Below are 17479 nucleotides of genomic sequence, written 5' to 3'. Positions count from 1 at the left end.
GCGGAAGAGAAGAATGAGGGGGGATTTGATAGCTGCTTTCAACTACCTGAAAGGGGGTTCCAAAGAGGATGGATCTAGACTGTTCTCAGTGGTACCAGATGACAGAACAAGGAGTAATGGTCTCAAGTTGCAGTGGGGGTGGTTTAAGTTGGATATTAGGAAAAACTTTTTCACTAGGAGGGTGGTGAAGCCATGGAATTGGTTACCTAGGTAGGTGGTGGAATCGCCTTCCTTAGAGGTTTTTAAGGTCAGCTTGACAAAGCCCTGGCTGGGATGATTTAGGTGGGGATTAGTCCTGCTTTGAGCAGGAGGTTGGACTAGATGACCTCCTGAGGTCCCTCCAACCCTGATATTCTATGATTCTATGATTCTAAGTTGGGGACTGACACTATAAAAAGGAGGGACAAACACCCCAAGCCCCTGTCGTCAGATGTTGTCAGTGTTGTTAGATGTTGATGGATGTTTGCTGGGTGTGAGTGTTCTCCCCGTATGCCGTCCCAGCTCTGAGCAGACAGCCGGCACAGCGGACCTCAAATGAACTGCTCAATGACCACAAGATCTGTCAAGATATGAAGGCACTTGGTCAGGTTTATTGTCAGCAAAGCATGTTGGGTCACAGAAACCCCCTTGGGACTGCCACCTGATGTGCTGAGACTACTTCGAAGCCCATTTTTGCTGGCAGCTTGGGACTTCAGTAACCTGCCTTGTTGTAGTCTGCTACAAACACAGCCCCAGGTCTGAACCACATCCCGCAAAAGCTGCAGGCTTAACTGAAAACAGCTTAAGAAGTGCTCATGTCTCCAGCACCCAGATACCCAGTTCCCAATGGGATCCAAACCCCAAATAAATCCATTTTACTCTGTAAAAAGCTTATACAGGGTAAACTCATGAATTGTTCGCCCTCTATAACACATATCTATTCAAGGGACACCATCATAGGACCTAACCACATCAGCCACACCATCAGGGGCTCATCCACCTACCAATGTGATATATGCCATCATGTGCTATGTACATTGGCCAAACCAGACAGTCTCTATGCAAAAGAATAAATGGACACAAATCTGACATCAGGAATTATAACATTTAAAAACAGTAGGAGACCACGTCAACCTCGCTGGTCACTCAGTAAAAAAGCCTAAAAGTGGCAATTCTTCAACAAAAAAACTTCAAAAACAGACTCCAACATGAAACTGCAGAACTGGAATTAATTTGCAAACTGGATACCATCAAATTAGGCCTGAATAAAGACTGGGAGTGGTTGGGTCACTACAAAACCTAATTTCCCCCATACTAATTTCCCCCTACTGTTATTCACACCTTCTTGCCAACTGTTTGAAATGGGCCACTCTCATTACCACTACAAAAGTGATTTTTCCTCCCTTGGTATTCTACTGTTAATTGAATTGTCTCTTTAGACTGACCACCCACTGCGTAAGGCAACTCCCATCTTTTCATGTTCTGTATATTTATAGCTGCTACTATATTTTCCACTCCATTCATCTTATGAAGTGGGTTCTAGCCCACGAAAGCTTATACCCAAATAAATTTGTTAGTCTCTAAGGTGCTACAAGGTCCCCTCGTTGTTTTTGCTGATACAGACTAACACGGCTACCACTCTGAAACCTACTTTATTTAAAGGAACCTCAGCCAGACCTGGTGGAGCAGCAGAGGGTCTAATGACGAACGTATTGGGTGTGTCTATGCAAGCTCTGTAGCCAGTCCATAGCTGGTATGGGAACATGGCACCGGGGTTTCCTGCTGATCAGGAGTGGACAGGCTGGGACACTGTTCCCATCACACAACAGTGTCATAAATGGAGATACTATCCCACTCTAGTAACCTTGGCCCTGGACTTGCACCTGCTGCAGCTGTGACACTGCTGTCCTGGGGAGAGAGCTGGCCAGTGAGGGAGGGGGCAGCTCGAGCTGGGGAGGGAGCTGGGAATCCGCCCAAAGGAGCAGCTGGAAAAAGCTCTTAGAGAAGAAGGAAAAGAATCGAGATGCAGAGCGAGTGGAGGAACTGGAGCTGAGGTAGGAAGGGAGGTGATAAAATAGAAGAAGAAGAGGAGAATAAAAGCAGGGGACTGGGAAATGAGAAGGAGGAAAGAAGAAAAATAGGAAAGGTTTGGGGTCAGGAGAAGCAGAAAAAAAACAGAGCTGGGTATACAAGCAGGTACTATGAGAGAAGGGAAGTGGAGGGAAATAAACTCTACAGACTTACTCAGAAAGAGAGGATCAAGGGAAAAACTTGAAGAAAATACAACTGGGGAAAAAGGGAATTGATCAAAAAGCTATTGGAGAAGCAAAGTGGAGAGAAATAAAATCTACAGACTTACCAGAGAGAGAGTATCAAGGGGGCAGAAAAAACTGGAAGGAAATAGAACTGGGGGAAAAGGGAATTGACCACAAAGCTGTGTTTAATGCAAACAGATCCTGAAAAGGGTAAACGAGAAGCCTTACACGAGCAGAGAGAATGGCGGTGTGAACATCTATTGACGGAATACAGTTCAAAGGTGCCTAATGGAGAAGTGAGGGCCCACTAGGTGAAGAAACCCTGCTTGTGGATAAACTCGGTGCAAAGATGTACAGCCACAGGAACATCGACTCTACGGAGCACTTCAGGCTGAAGAGAAGCAAAGTACAGGACAGCGAGAGTGGAGCTGGACCTACCGCCAAGGAGAGGAAAGGTTGATTCTTCTCTGAAGTGACACAGTATATCGGAGAGTCAACTCTTGTTCTTGTTCATAACAATGCATTTGGTACTAACTGCACAGCATGTACAAGCTCACAAAGGTTAATGAGTTGGTAACCTATGGTTTATTAGTATAAGACTATAGTCTTTGGTAATGTTCTATAGTATTTATGCTCCTGGTACAATTTGATATTTTCCCTTATAAAGGCCTAAAAATTTAAAAGGATCCCTTTTGTCTTGGTTTGCCTCTGCCTCTCCTCCCAGTTAGCCCAGCCGGGTCACCACAGAAGGACCTGAAAGCAGACACCAAGCATTGTGTTATTGTTTTAGTGCTTCACAGTGGGGTCAATGCATCCCCAGGCCAGTGTGCCTTGTGGGATCTCAAGACCAACACTGATACTTTGTAAAGCTGAGCGTCAGTATATCAGGAGAGGAACACCTCGGCTTCCAAAAGCTACAGTGAAATGTACATAGACCATGGTGAGTTACAATTCACAATTTTTTGGTATAAAAATTGCAGCACTCCTTGGTCTGTCTCTGAGGGGCTAGCTGTGGCTTACTACATAAGCCTTCTCCATACTTTCAGGCATTCCACGTTCCTGGCGACATAACAATCCTAGAGGTTCCAGAATGGCAATGGCAGATTTTATTCCAAGATGCCGGTGCCAAGTCGACTCGGAGGTTTTCACATGTATGAGCGGGCACATGGGCTAGTGACCTACAGAGCAGGGCCTGGGAAATTTGCCCTTCCCTGAAATGTGACTGCCTGTCTGGAGTTCCTGCTTTGGGAGAAGTTGGCTTCTATCCGTACCTGAGACTGGGTCAGAATTCATGGGGGAAACCTACTGGATGTTGCATTAGCATTGACACGGATGACTGCCTCCCTACAAAGCCGAATGGCACCCGACATAGGCTGCTTTGAACACATCTGTCCAGGGACTACAAGCAAACAGACATGATAATATGGACTCCCAAAGAACTACGTCCCTCCAGCACATTTCTGGACTGCATGCAACTGCTTGGCTGTGCTCTGGACATTGATTTTGTCACCTATGGACTACATTTAACCTCCCCATTGATCGTTTTCATTTACAGGTGGCTGGTTCCGCTGTGGTGTGACCAATTTGTATGACACAGCATGCTAAAACGGAAGGTAATGTAAGGTTCTTACTTCAAACACCCCAGTTTGTGATGTTGCACTCCATATGATTTTATGAAAATATGCTTATAAGTGTGAATATAATGTAACTGGAATATGCTTCATGCAAAAGGTCTCTTGTACGGTATCATTACAAAGCTTATAATCTACTGAGTGTGGTTTCCCATTTGTATAAATGTATCATTCTTGTATCTGAAACTAGAAATATGAAATATAACTCTGAGGTCCTATTGTAATTATGCAAAGTGTGGGCCATTAATGGTGGTTTGGAATCTTGATGGCTCCCATCAACTAGGACAATTGGTTGTAAATGGCTCTGTTTACTTGCAAGCCCTTCCTGTGAGTCAGGCCAGGAAGAATGAAGGCCTGGACATGTGACCATGTCACCTGATACTGGAATCCATTTTAAACCTGGTGCTTTTCCATTTAGAAAGAGGGGTGGGCACCCAGAGAGACAAAAGATTCCTGCCTTGTGCCAAAGCTAGATAAGGGGGGTTGGAACAGAACAAAGTGCTCAGTCATGAAAAATCTCCTAGCTATCACCAGAGCTGGAACAAGGACTGTAAAGGATTAGGCCCAGACTAGGAAGGAGTCCAATCTGTGAAAGAAGCTTATTGGAACATCTTTGAGGGTGAGATTTTATCTGTAATCAGTTTCTTAATGTATTAGGCTTAGACTTGTGTGTTTTTGTTTTATTTTGCTTGGTAACTTACTTTGTTCTATTTGTTATTACTTGGAATCACTTAAATCCTACTTTTTATAATTAATAATCACTTTTTGCTTATTAATTAACTTAGGTAGCAATATTAATACCTCTGGGGGAGCAAACAGCTGTGCATATCTCTCTATCAGTGTTATAGAGGGTGGACAATTTTTGAGTTTACCCTGTATAACCTTTATACAGAGTAAAACAGATTCATTTGGGGTTTGAATCCCATTGGGAACTGGGTGTCTGGGTGCTAGAGACAGGAACATTTCTTAAGCTGTTTTCAGTTAAGTCTGCAGCTTTGGGGCATGCAGTTCAGACCCTGGGTCTGTGTTCGAGCAGACTGGGGTGTCTGGCTCAACAAGACAGGGTACTGGAGTCCCAAGCTGGCAGGGAAAATGGGTCCAGAGGTTGTCTCAGCACATCAGGTGGCAGTCCCAAAGGGGTCTCTGTGACCGAACCCATCACAGTTCATCTAGGATTGCCAATCCTCCAGGAATTAAAGATTAACCATTTATGTCATGTGATGAAACTTCCAGGAATACATCCAACCAAAACTGGCAAACCTAGGCACAGCTCTGTAAGAATGTGCGAGTTTCTAGTCCAAGTTTAATGTTAAATGCTTGCTTCAGTTTTGTTTGTGCTCCCAATCTCCATTTTGAACTCCAGCTGGTGCCAGCAATTTGCCATTACTGGCTACACGTGGCTGCCTGCAGCTTACAATACATTCTGCTTTGGGTAATAAATTGGAAATCCCTCCCATTCCTAGATTAATAACAGACATGCAGCCAGAAACTGACCAGGCTCAGAGGCTACCTCTACCTCTTGTGTTTCTGATGCTGGTTCCCTGGTGGGCAGCCCCTCTGGAGAGGCTTTCTGATGCCCCCCCCAAATAGGGACCCAGGATGTGCTGCAGCTGCTCTGGCAGCAAAGCTGCATTGGAGACCACAGTGAGCCTAAGAATCACTTTGGCCACCTCGTCCAGTGCTTGCTGGCTCCCCGCTGGCCCCGTGCTGGGTTCAGGTGTGAGAAGGTCACTATCCAGGCTGGTGCGGCTGTTGTGAAGCGCTGGGGGTGCATTGCAGCACCCAGCACCTGGTCAAACTCCTCGTAAAAAGGGGCAAGTTCCCAGAGGGGAGGTTCCCATCCTGGCTTTCTGGCATCTGGTCTCTGCGTTGATCACCGGTCCAGTGAATCCCCAGCGCTGCCAGCTGCTTTGCTATCAGTGGGTATGTGTGGGCATTCCTGGAACTCTGGCTGACCTCGAAGTGTTTGCTTTCCTGGCCCTGGAGATTAACCAGACTCTGAGTGTGCTCTCGTGACCAGCTCATGGCATGCTTGGCAAAGAACGCCTATACCTCGGGGTGCCATCAATAATGCAGGAGCCAGTTTGTTCCACTTGCAGCTCAGTGGTCAGAACAACATGGAAGGGTTAAATGCTGAGCAGCTGCACTTGCACTGGAGGGTTATTTCCATTTTCTGGGAGTTGCTTGGCCAGTCTTGGGATAGCAAGAACAAAGGACGCTGTCTCATGGGATTGTGGGATAGCACTGGTGCATTTTCAGGACCTGAGTCGGGAGGTGGGGGGAAGCTCAATCTGCATCCACACTGCAAAACAGTGGAGTTTGGGCCCAACCCCCCTCAGGGCTCGGCCTTGAACCCTCCACCTTTGAGGGGGCCTGCGCCTCAGCCCAACCTAATGTAAACTGGGTCTGAATGAGCTCTCCCCTGACACCTAGTGAGGAGCTGGGGAAGAGGACTTCAGGAGCCAACCTTGTTTGCATGGACCCATCCACTCTGCCTAGGTGTGCAGAATGATGGAGCTACTTTGCCAAATGATCACTTTTGGCTGGTGTTGGATTGCAAGTCACTTTGGTATTGGGTGCAGGGTTAATAAAGGGTTGTTATCCTCATGTGAATCAAGGACTGCAGAACTGTGCTTGGCATGCCCTGATTGAGGGCTTTGCCCTTAACTGATCTATACTTGCTAAGCAGGGGATGGGGTGCCAAAGGCCAGTAGAGATGAGAGAGGGTGGGGACAGGTATTTGTACCTGGCAGAGAGGGTGCTGCCCATTTGATCCTTCCCCTCTCCACTGTGTAATGATACAGCCGATTAAGATTCAGTTGAAAGGTTTTTTTGTTGTGCATCAACAGAGCTGAAATCACTGAGGCTCTGGTGAAAGAGAGAGCCTAGTCTGCACTAGCAGAAAGGCTCCCCAGCTAACAGCTGAAATCACTGAGAGCTGTATTAAGTGATGAGACCTCAAGACATCCCAGAGGGTGTGGTGGAGTGAGCAGAGCAGCCAGCAGAGTGGCTGGAGGAATGAACAAGGTGACTTCTCCTTCCCCGATCCCGGGTAGGAAGTGCACTCACATGAATGTACCTCTGAACTCTGGATCTTCACTGACCCAGGACAGCAACTGTGAGTGGGGTGTGGTGGAGGGAGAAGGGAGGGGTGTGTTAAAGCAACATTTGATTGTTGGACTCAAGAACCTGAGGCAAAAGACACTGCACAACGTACTCTGGGATGGTTTTATGGCTCATGGTTTTATGCTTCTGAATCCTGCTCAAAGCATTGACTTGGGAAAATGCCGGGTTACTTTCCTCCTTTTTATTTAAAGTCTCTTTTCTACACTCAGATGCTGTGCTTGTGAGAGGGGAAGTATTGCCCACTAGAGGGCACCCGTGGTGATGTGCAATTTTCCCAGTTTACAGGGTGGGGGTTCTGTGTTGTATTGTTGAAGAGGAACCCCTAGCTATTGAACGTGGCCCTTGTCACTGCCGGCTCCACCTGGCAGAAGGGTTACATTAGACAGAATTGTGTGCAGACAGAAGGGGGTTGGCCTTGAGCCTGAGCCCAGGCTTACGTTGCAGTGTAGACATACCCTTTGAATTTATGACCTGTCATTCTTGGGGCAAGGGGGAAACTGACAGTACTCCAGAGGTGGCTGCATAACACCACTGGGGGAGGGAGCCCTATATGAATAGTCCCCATGCCCCACCCCAGAGGCTGCCGCATCTCAGAGCTAGGGAAGGAAAGGGCCATGGAACGCTGTGGGAGGGGGCACTGGATCCAGCACAGACGGGGGCACACGGGGTGGGGGTTGGAGCAATGGCTGTAATTCACTGTATGGCAGGAGAGGGGCAGTGTCAGCTCAGAGCAGGCAGGAGCGATGCCCATGCCTCTTCCCCCCCAGGTATGAGGGGTCCCCATGAAGCAGCTCAACCAGCAGCTTCCCACTGAATCCCCCCTTGCCAGTTGGCCCCCACCCCCGGCTCTGGGACTGGCAGCTGCAGGGGGTCAGCCCCACACATCTCCTCAGTGGGCCAGGGTTGGGCCAAATCCAGGGAGGGGGTATCATGGCATCGCGGGACCTGTGCTCTGCCCAGCCTTTACCCCATCTCTTGACGAACCCTGACCTCACTGCCCCTGGGAGAGTGCCGCAGCTCCCCTGTACCCAGATGGGGCCTTTAGGTCAAGCTTTCCTGTTCTCACCAGATCCAGCCAGATCCGACCTCTGGGAGCCTGCTCCGCCTTTAGGGAGCGCCGCGCAGCCTTTCCAAGCCGTAGGGAGGCCGCGCAGCCTTTCCAAGCCGTAGGGAGGCCGCGCAGCCTTTCCAAGCCGTAGGGAGCGTTTACTCGCCCCCTGGAGCGCAGCATCAGTGGGGCCCTAAGGCAGCCGGAGGACACGCGGCTTGAGACAGGGTCCGTCTTGGCAGATGCGATGGGCCCAACCGGGATCTCGGCTCTGGCTGTCTCTGAGTCGGTGCCGTTCCCTCAGCCCCGAGTGTCGCCAGCAGCATCCTCAAAACCCCTGGCACCTCCTGTCTTGGATCCCCACTGCAGCCCCGTCCAGCCCGCCCAACTGGGAGTGCTGGCCACTGGCTCCATTCCTGGGGGTTGGCGCCCGCCGTCCTTGTTACAGTGTCCGCTCCAGACCCGGATGGTGTAGCTGGCTCTTGGCCAGGCCACGTTCTCTTTCCTCAGGAGGAATCCAGCCAGCCGCAGCCAGTGCATCTGGGGCCAACACGGTGGGAGGGGAAAGCCGCTGTGGCCTCTCCTTCGTGAAAGCCTTACAAGTGTTTCCCTGGTTTCAGAGTAGCAGCCGTGTTAGTCTGTATTCGCAAAAAGAAAAGGAGGACTTGTGGCACCTTAGAGACTAACAAATTTATTAGAGCATAAGCTTTCATGAGCTACAGCTCACTTCATCGGATGCATTTCCACCAAATGCATCCGATGAAGTGAGCTGTAGCTCACGAAAGCTTATGCTTTAACAAATTTGTTAGTCTCTAAGGTGCCACAAGTCCTCCTTTTTCTTTTTGCGAAGTGTTTCCCTGTTCACCACAAGGGGGCAGCGGGTGGCTCTCCCTGCACAGCCCCCTGGCCTGGGCACCCTGCCATGGGAGGGGAGAGGCATGGGGAGAGAGGCAGGTCGGAGGCTGCTATGTCCCGGAGCAGAAGGGGGACATGGGAGGCGGGGTGGGGAGACACGCTGTCCCAAGTGGAGGCATTCTGCCCTGCATGGCTCTATGACTCAAATATCTGGTCTGATCTCCCACGTCCTCAGGAACAAATCAGTTTCCCCCATCCCCCGCCAGGGGTGCTGATGCCAAGGTGACCGGTAGTTCACCAGGTAGTTCGGATAGTTCATAAAACCATTACATGCAGTTCCCACGTTGAGCCCCTCGCTCGCCCCTTGGAGACTGCGCTGAGCAGGGTGACGGTAACCAGTGACCTGGAGTGGTTTGAATTGTTGTCCAGAGATGCCAAGAGCCATTTCCCATCCACTTTGTAGCTGTCACCAGGCACATCTTAGATGCTTTCAGCACAATTTCGAGTTAGTCAGCCTTGCCCTTTCCAAAACACAGCTCAGAGCAGTCTCACATCTGCCCTCAGGGCGGGTCTGTTCGCTGACACTGGCAGGGGGCACACAGGGAGTTTTCAGGCAGCCTCAGTGCCCTTTTGCCACCCCAATACCTTTGGGTTTGAAAGTGGGATGGGATCCAGCCCCTGCATCCCCCCTCCCCTCATCCACCAGGCAGTGAGGAGGGCAGTGACCCCCTCACCTTCCTCCATGTGTCACCATCTTGGCTGCACCGTGGGGTGCCCTGACCTTTTGGCTGGGGTAAAGAGTGACCCCTTGAGCATTTGGGGGATCAGTGTAGATTTGTCCCCCTGCAAGGCGGATCTTCACCCAGCCATATCTCTGGGGCACTGGTGTGCCTGGGTCTGGTGATGCAGGGGGCTCCCCCAAACTGGCAGCTCTGTTCTGAAGTTATGTCTCTGCCCCAGGGCTATGCATATGCCAGGAACCCATTTTCCTTCTCGGGGCTAACCTGTTGCCCTCACCCCTAGGACAGAGCCCCTTTCGGCCCCTGTGACACTTTCTGGGGTTACCCGAGCAAAGTGTCTGGGGTGAATAGCTGCCAACTGTTTGCAGCAGGGAGGAGCCTTGCCTCTGCCTTCCAGGGGAAACTCCCCACCGCTACCAGCTGTTGGCAACACACATGCTCCACTGTCGCTAGCAATTTAAACACCCACTGTGATGCACGCAGGTGCCTGTCCTTTATCTTCTGGTCACCCACAATGTGCACCCATCTGCTGCCTCTGTGGAAGCAATGCAAGCCTGTTCACTGGCCTCACCGCTGTTCTGCACCTGCCTTCGCACCAGGCATTTGGGCAGGTTTACAGGGAAACCAAGCTGAAGTTTATTTAACAAAGGTTGAAATAAAGATTCAAATAAAAGCAAGTAGAAAGGTTTGGAAACATAAGGTTATGGGTAAAAGAAAAACATAAGATGCTATCGATAGCCTATACTTATTAATGGGTTTCTTGTATTTTGCACCCAAAGCTCATTCCTTGCAGCGCTTGTTCAGGACAAAGAGCTGGGATCCACTTTTCATGAGACATGCATGCTGCCAGACAGAGTTTCTTCAGTAATGGATCACAACTTGGCCCATTTCTTCTGTTCTGACACAGTTTCAAGCTATTGTCTTAGCTCAGGGCACTCCCCTCTTCATGAGTTCATTTCTTTTTGTGAAAACTCAAGGCTCCTCCTGGCCCAGACAGTAAACCAAGTGCTGACTCCAGGGATGTTCAGGATTTTCAATATTGATTGAGTTAGCTCTGAGACCCAGTTCGCCTCAAGTGATGTGTCTCCCTTCAACAGTTGTGCAACCCAATATTCTACATAGCTTGTAAACTGTTTCCTGTACAAACATCTTGCAATAACCATGATGGTCAACTAGCTTGACAGCTAGTTCTTAGCTCTTGGCGGACCATTGTGACACTCTGTACCACCATGTTCACTACTTTTACAAGTCTATTATAAATTTTATACGAAGTATGCCTTGTCAGGTGGTATATGAAAACTCATAATTTGCTGATAATTATTGTCATAGTAAAATATGTGTGGCAACATTGTAGCTAAAGTTATAAGATTCTGGTGTATGATGTTTGTGATGTTGTTTGATTAAAATATGATCATTGTTGCAACCACTATTATATATTTGCAACAAATCTTGTACAAAATGTGGCATGTAAGATGTCTATGAAAAGGTTATGATTTGCTGAATAGAATTATGCTATCTGTATGCACGTATCATTTTTGTATTTGAAGTTATGAGTATTGGCTCTTTACCTGGATTTCAACTGTTTGCTCCTGGGGTAACGCCCACAAGGTATTTAGCCTGCACATCTTGGAGGGACTATTCAAATTAAGTTGTTCATCAAGAAACACTTAACTGACAATGGACCATGGGAGACTATCTACACTGAATGGACTGTCCTGCAAACGTGCTGTCTGGGGTATAGGTAATGATTTCCTGCTGTGATTAAGCACAATTATGCATGGACCTGTGATTTGCCCATGTGATTCCAAACCCCATCTTGTCACCTGTAATTTTCTACTAGTTGTGCTGGGGACTTTGTTTGAAACAATGGGTTTCCCTCCACATGGCAGAAGCTAGAAAAGGCCCTAGAAACACCTCTGTTTTGCCTCTTTCCAGCTCAAACCTCTGGATTATGGATTTATACTAATGGGAGCATTCTAACTGAGGGCCTTCCAATGATTTGGAAGCAACCAGGGACTTATCAAGCCAGCAGTTTATTCCATCACTGCTACAAGCCTGAACCAAGAACTCTGCAGTTATTGTATGTATTTGATTCCTTTAACCAATTTTAACTTTTTCTATGAATAAACATTTAGATTTTAGATACTAAAGGATTGGAAACTGTGATTTTTTTTTTTGGGGGGGGGGGTGTGTAAAATCTGAGTTGTATATTGACCTGGGCATGTGGCTGGTCCTTTGCATCAGAAGAACCTGTTATTTGATTAAATTGGTTTTTAAAGAATCACTCATCTATAAGTCTAGTGTTTTTGGTGGCGATACAAGGACTGGAATGTTTAAGGAAACTGCTGTTCTGACTTCTTGTTAGCCAGTGTGGTGAAATAGAAATTTACTTTTGTCGTTGGTTTGGTATATCTCATGAGAGAATAGCCACCAGCTTTGGGGCGTATCTGCCCTATTTCTCGGCAGTTAGTCCTGAATTTGGTATTCTCAGTTGTGTCCCATGAAGGCATGGTTACAATGTTCTTAAGGCATATTTCAAATCTGGGGAAGCAGCCCAAACCAGTTCCTCAGAGAAAACAGGGAAACTGACATGTCAGTCAGGTGTCAACAAAATCAGCTGGACTGTCACTTAGTTAAGTGGCCATTCTTTGACTGGAAGAAGGATGTGAGCGAGAAATTTACATCTTGGCAAACAGACTCGCTGTTTCTGAACCCCAGCTGGAGGTGATTCTCAAAGTGGAGCTAAAGGTATAAAAATGAGGAACAGAGGCCCCAAATCACCTCTCTCTCTCCTCATCTCTATTCACGGCATCAACAACGTTTGAAAGAAAAGGAAGCATCACTGAACTGGGGGAATGGTCCTGGCTGAAAGAATCCAGCTAGACAGTTGTGAATACATGGTGAGAGAAATCCATTTGCTTTAAGTTCACTTAGCTTGTAAAGTTAAGTATTAGTTTGCATTTTACCTTTTATTTCTTTGTAACCGATTCTGACTTTTATGCCTCATTACTTGTAATCACTTAAAATCTCTCTCTCTCTCAGTATTTAATAAACTTGTTGTTTTATCTAAGCCAGTGTGTTTTGGATTGAAGTGTTTGGGACCCTCCACTTGGGATAACAAGATTTGTGCATATCATTTTCTATTAATGAAATGATGGACTTTTATGAGCTTGTATTGTCCAGAAGGAGAGAGCTGGGCAGTACAAGATGCATATTTCTGGAGACAAGTCTAGGACTGGGAGTTTGCTAGTGTCACTCTGCAACGTAATTCAGGAGTGGCTGGCTTGGAGCCCTCATATATCAGCTGGGAGTGATTTTGCATGCTAGAGGTCATGTGTGAACAGACCAGGAGTAGTTGTTCTCTGAGTAAAGTAGTGTAAAAGGCTCCCTAGATTGGAGAGCTGAGGGGACACAGCTGTCCATCGGTCCAGATTGTACCCTGAGGAACATCACAATCACGCACGACCCCATCAATGTAATAGTGAGAAAATGGTTATTGGACATGTAACATATGTGTCTCATTGCCCCCTGACATTGATGCCCTAGGCCTAGCCACTGGCTATGCCGAATGCATCTGCTCTGGGCCCTCTTGTCTGGATAGCGTGTCTGCCCCCATGACATGTTGAGTCTCCATCTCATACCCTTGGAGGGCAATACTCCAGTGTACCAACCAAGAGTTGGTGCCTTGGTTCTGTGTAGCCATGCTAAATGGGGGGCAGTCAATCAGTACCCAGCACCTCCGGTTGAACAGGGAGGGGCTTAGCTGACGGACAACCTACAGTTGCCGAGCATTCATGTTCTATAACAGCAACATGGAGTCCGTTTTCTGCTCAGAAAGGCAATGGGATGCTGCTCGGTACCCTCCCCTGCTTGCATCAGCAGTGCTCCCAAGCCTGTGTTGGATGCGCCAGTGCACAATTCGAACACCTGGCCAGAGTCCGGCTTCTTCTTTCCTGACAGAATTTGTTTTACATCTTCAATGCCCCATCTTGCACTTTGACACCTTTACACTTAGACCTGCACCTTTGAGTCTCTTCAGCACCATGTGATCCTTGTGCTCTGGCAAGGAATTGCTGAAGATTGCAATATCCTTGATGTAGGCATGAGCAAAGTTCTGTCACCCAGCCACTTGATTCGCAAGCCTTGAAAGGTGGCTCCTGCATTCATTAACCCAAATGGTAACACTTTAAGCTCAGAGAGTCCCAAATTGGTTAAGTAGATATATATTTTTCTTCTGTGTATCACTGATCTATGGCAATGTGCCAGTATCTCTTTGCTAAATCCTGGATGCTTGGGTCTCTGTCAGAACCCACCTCCTCCTCCACTATGATTCAGGGTCTCTGGCAAGGATACTCCTTGTCATGGACCTACAGAGTCTGGTCTATGCTCCAGCCTGTGACCAGTCTCCAGGGAGCAACCCCTTTAGTGTGTGTGCTGAGCCTCAGGGACGTACACAGTTCCACAGGGGTAGGTCTGCGGCCTCCACAACTCTGAAAGTGGGCCTTCGGCACCAGCGATCCCTGTCTCCCTGCAGCTAATCCAGCCAAAGCCAGACTCCTGCAGGAGACTTATACTGGGCACCTTCAGGACGTGATGCTCCCAGTGAGGATTTGCGGTGACAGCAGGCAGCCTGTGCAAAACGAGGATGAGTCACCTGGCAGCAGGAGGTGAGCATCCTTAGGTCAGTGCAGAGAGACAGGGGATTGGCCAGCCTTCAGTCCACTCAGTGCGAGGGGTCTACCCAGCCAAGCTGCTGTCTCCGTCTGTCTGTCCCAGGGCAGAGCTGCTGCGTCTCTGTGAGCCAAGGTCTTATCACCCCCCCCCCGTCTCCTCCCCAAGCAAAGCACGCTGGGTTCACACAGTCAGCCCGCTGGTGCTTCCACTATGCCTTAATCGGTCAGTCCTGGGGCTTCCCATTGTCCTCTCGGCTCCTCCATTGACGTGGTCGGTTTCCGCCAGTCCAGTAACGTCCATGCGCACCACCCCAGACAGGTCCGTGACACACACAGCTCATGTCCCCTGCTCTGCCCCAGGAGTAGCATTTGAACCCTTCTGCACCCACTGGAGAGGGGCACCAAACTGGTAAGTACTGAGTCATACAGACAGTTCATGAAAGTATTAGTTTCCACTTGTCAGCCCCTCGATACATGACCATGGAGTGGGGGACCCAGGTCCATGGGTGCTGCAGCATTTGGCTGCTCAGGGAACTGGGATGTGGGTTTGCTTAGTAGGGGCTGGGCTTGTACCACCCCTCCCAACCTTGGGCCATAGAGGAGCTGTCACCAGGCAGGGATGGGCACCATGCAGGAGCTGTCACCAGGCAGGGGGCAGGATTCGGCTGCCTCTCTGAATTGTACAAAATCAGATCTGCTTGGAGGGCACTTCAGAGTAGGGGTGGGTAGGTGTGACTCATGGGACCCCAGGGTGGTTCATGAGTGTCAGCAGCTCTTGTCACACCTGACATACTGACTGCACCTGACACATTGCCAGCATAATCTGCATCTAAAAGGTGTCACATGAGAGATTGTTGGAAAGCAAATACCGCGCTGACCATTAGCATCCTTGTGTGAGATATATACGAGGAGTGTACCAAATTATGGACACGTGCTAGAATTATGTTCTTCAAATGTGTTTGGTGAGCAATGATTAAGCCCGCTATACCCTAGACAAAGGAGTGTATTTGTTTTGTCTCACCAGTCTGCTGTCATGCAAAGACAATGAAGGTACAGTTCCACAAAAGTGAAACAAAGCCATCAAACTGCATGTGGGGGGGTGTGGGGGAGATGGCCTCTCATAGGGGGCTGACCTTCAAGCGATGGGCAATTTTTACTCAAGGGCTTGTCTACAATATTAGTGTATTAGAAAAGTAGAAAGAGTGAGGCCTTTCGTGAAAGCCTGGGACACACTGGTGATGAGTGTCATGAAATGTCTGTAGTAACATGACTGGGAGTGGTCACCCCGCTAGTAGTGACTAAGGCTGGCTGAGATGGGGCTGGGGGCTGCTGTGAGGTAGGCAGGCTGCTGGGGTCATAGAGCTGACCTAGGGCTGCACAGCAGACAGACACTCGGGACTGTGTGATTGTCTGCTGGCCGTTGGTGTCCAGGCCCGGAGGCACAGCAGCAGAGCACCCAAGGCACCCCAGTCTGGATTGCACCCTAAATTGTGACAAAGGTCTGAGGGGCAAACTGGAGCATATTTGAGCAGGGCGCGTCAGAGCCTGGAATGTGGGCAGTTAGTTGTGCCAGGTGGTCAGAGCAGGAGTTAGGCATAGTGGTCAGAGCAGGAGTTGGTTGCCAGGAATTGATGCTCAGGGGCAGAGCCAGAGTCAGGGCTGGGTTATCTGGAGTGGGGCAAGGGGTGGGGGCGGGGGGCAATGCACAGCTGGGAACAAGCAGGTGCAGGAGCTACCACAGCCAGACTGCAGCTGCTGCTGGGGTTAAGAGACGGTCGGCTGACTCTTCCCACCAAAGAGGCGTGTAGCCACTCGGGCAGCCTGCTCCCGGCCAGCTGTGCTTGTTAGGGTGCCCAGAACCTGGCTCTGCTCCTGAGTTAAAGCCCCTGCCCCTCACACAACTGCTTATTAAGATTTCAAAAGTCCTCTGACACAGGGCCAGAAAGAGTTACACAACTAGCAGACTCAATGACTCAGATTCAACCTTTAGAGACATATGAGTAGACAATGATTGTGTTTTTTGTGTGTTTACATATATATTGTTAGAGGTTGACAATGTAACCAAATGGTTCCTATCACTGTATTCTGTTAATTCAGAGATCAAAAGGAGATGTTAACATTTAGATGAACTGTGAATGTAGTCATATGACTGCCTTCATTTCTCTTTGAAGTATGTAGGAAGCTACCTGTAAATATTGGGAGATGGACAGTTGCATCCGATGAAGTGAGCTGTAGCTCATGAAAGCTTATGCTCAAATAAATTTGTTAGTCTCTAAGGTGCCACAAGTCCTCCTTTTCTTTTTGCGAATACAGACTAACACGGCTGCTACTCTGAAAGTTGCCTTATACTAATGCATGTAGCTAATTAGTGGCGGTACTAGAAATAGGTTAGTTCAAAGACACTATTCTTCACCCAAGGACTGCACGCTGTCAGGAGGCTGCCAGGCAACTATAAAAAGAACAGCTAGGGCCCTGATCTCAGATCTGCTTAAGCTTCATCAGTGAAATTTGGAGTCACAAGACTGAGGTCTCCAGTCCTATCTGGATTGCCCTGTTATTGGACTGTAATCTACAGACTAATTCTGAAAGAACTTTTTACGGCTCTAAAGCTCACCACCTCTATTATGAAACTGACATAAGAACTCTATTCATACCTGTATGTATAATGAGCTTTTAACAAGTTCTCTCTCTCTTTTCTTTTTTAATAAATCTTAGTTTATTTAATAAGAATTGGCTGTATGCGCGTATTTGGGAAAAATCTGGAATATTCATTGACCTGGTGGGTGATGTGTCCGATGCTTTGGGATTGATATAACTTTTTAGATGATGAACAAGAGTATCAGTAATCCTCATCATATTTGACTTGGCTGTCTGGGTAGGTGCTCAAGGCTGGGTTGCTTTAAGGGAACTGTGTTTTTGGCTTCTGGGTAACCAGGAAGGTATTGTAGAATGGTGAATCTAATTATTAGAATAACCAGCAGTTTGGGGGCTCGTCTGCCCCATTCTTTGCAGTTTGGTCTGATTGAGTAATCTCAGCCTGGCCCCCCTGAGACCCCAGTCACATCCTTCAGTTGTGGTTTGCAGAGAGAGAGCAAAGCAGCAGAGTTGCCTCGGTGCTGGGGAGCCCATGGACACCCCGTGGGGTGTGTGTCACAGTTTAGAGGTTTCAGAG

This window comes from Dermochelys coriacea, chromosome 6 (assembly GCF_009764565.3).
Source record: "Dermochelys coriacea isolate rDerCor1 chromosome 6, rDerCor1.pri.v4, whole genome shotgun sequence".
In the NCBI taxonomy this organism is placed as follows: Eukaryota; Metazoa; Chordata; order Testudines; family Dermochelyidae; genus Dermochelys; species Dermochelys coriacea.
This window is presented reverse-complemented; position numbering follows the sequence as displayed.